Here is a 2,096-nt window from a genome sequence, read left to right as displayed (position 1 = left end):
TGCTCATACTCTCAGGACTAGCTCACCTGCCACTTCCACAACCAGGGCCAGGTCTACCTAGCTGCTTGGGCAATGTGACATGCCAGTGTTCTGAGTACTGCAGCTTGCAAGGGGTATGGTCAGCTCTTCTGCTCCTAAATATTCAGGGACAGCTCTTCCATGTTGCCCTGGTGAGAGGTGAGGCCAATTCTTCACAACTAACAGACATCAACATGTCCCTGGACATGATCTTTCCTTTGGTGGTATGACCTCTCCTGCTGCAGGGCCATGGACACATACATGGCCTCGGGTGACAGCACAGGCTAGAATCCCACCATGGTCCTAGGTGCCATCACCCATTACTCACATCAGGCTGTATCTCACTACCCTTGAGTCACAGTTCTGCCCTTCTTCAATGTGCCTATATCCTTCTCTTTCTTTTTATTTTTCTCTTCTATTTCTCCACCATTTATACCACTTATATCTCATACTGGCTCCCAGGGTCTCTTAATGTCTGAGATGTACCAGGCAGGGGTCATCTCAGGCTAGCTCCCTGTCTAGTACCAGACTGGTGGTTGTCTCAGGCTTGCTGTTTTTAGAGAATGTTAGACTACTAATCATTCAAGTGTTCACAGGTCAGAACACCGAGCATAAACATAACCTCTCTTTTCTCTGCCACCTATTGACCCAGTGTGAACAGCAGTCACGCCTGCAATGTTGCTGGTTTCATTGAGAAACACTAATTTTTAATGGAAAGATTTGCACTAGTATGTGACAATCATGGAAACAATTTACAGTTGCAAGTACATTTGGCTAATACTACCATGATTGTTATTGTTGCTGTAGCCTTGCCCATTTAAATGACTGTGTTCCCAGGATAATTAACATCATTTTCTAAATATCAAAGTTTGTAGTGTACTGCAAATATTAACATACTTCATAGAATGATAAATGTTTATCTTTGGATTGGCATCTTAAGTTCTCACAACCAGTGACATTGTTGTGTAGCTAGACATGATGGGACAATAGATACAAACTATTTGCAAAGCGTTTTGTTGTTGTTTTAGTTTCATTAATTTATTTATTTACTTTACATCCAGATCAGAGATTTCCCTCCTTCCTCTCTTCCCAGTCCTTCCTCTTCTCCTCTACCCAACCACTCTTCCCTTTCTCTTCAAAGAAGGGAAGGTCTCTCATGGATATCAACCAAATCTGGTGTATTGTTATGCCCTAAGTTCAAGGGAAACCCAGACTAGCCCAAGAATTGTGAAGTCAGGTGCACTTTGCAAGAGTCTTTTTATTATTTCAAGTCTTGACTCTGATCACAACCCCTCCCCACCCCCTACTATGTAGGTGCTGGTATACAACCCCGAGTTCAGAAAGCATTGGGTTTATATACAGTGTAGTTAAGAATTCTTTGAATGCTTAGGGTGAAGGGGAATGGAGGTGGGGTTAGGTAAGCTGTAACTCAAACATGATACCATTTGGTGAGACTGAACTGAAGCTGGGAGTGGGATTAACGACTGTCTTTTGTGGGGCTATCAGGGACTAATTTTCTGGCTGGCTATAATTGTCTGTTACCTCTGATTATTTTTTTCATGACTCAAATGTGGGGCCTTAATCTTCTTTGAGTTTGTTATTTCTTTAAGGTCCCAAGGACAGATACCTGGAGAGTCCTGCCATTTATCAGAGAGAGAGAAAGCATTTGTGGCTCCTCAGGGTATTTTCTTTTCTTTTTTATTTTATTTTATTTTTTTATTAGATATTTTCTTTACTTACATGTAAATTTCTCCATTCCCAGTTTCCCCTCCAAAAAACAAAGAAACAAACAAAAACAAACCCCTGTTGCCTCCCCCCTCCCCATGCCTGCCATCCCACCCTCTCCCACTTATTGGCCCTGGCATTCCCCTACACTGGGGCACAGAACCTTCACAGGGCCGAGGTCCTCTCCTCCTATTGATGATCAAATTGCAATCCTCTACTATACACATGCTGCCAGAACAATCAGACCCCTCCATGTGCAGTCCTTGGTTGGTGGTTGAGACCCTGGGAGCTCTGAGGGTACTAGTTAGTTCATATTGTTGTTCATCCTAAGGTGCCCTTCCTTCGGTCTCTGC

The 2,096-nt window shown here is 43.2% G+C and overlaps 1 non-coding gene across 1 annotated transcript; it reads right to left on the bottom strand.

The window, feature by feature from the left end:
• Positions 1-580: 580 nt before the first annotated feature.
• Positions 581-710, bottom strand: LOC116086725. Its single transcript, XR_004117088.1, has one exon. It is a non-coding gene; the product is annotated as a small nucleolar RNA SNORA17 (small nucleolar RNA).
• Positions 711-2,096: the final 1,386 nt, after the last annotated feature.

Source organism: Mastomys coucha, unplaced genomic scaffold (assembly GCF_008632895.1).
Source record: "Mastomys coucha isolate ucsf_1 unplaced genomic scaffold, UCSF_Mcou_1 pScaffold12, whole genome shotgun sequence".
Lineage (NCBI taxonomy): Eukaryota > Metazoa > Chordata > Mammalia > Rodentia > Muridae > Mastomys > Mastomys coucha.
Note: the sequence above shows the minus strand (reverse complement) of the source record. Positions and strands in the feature narration are given on the sequence as shown.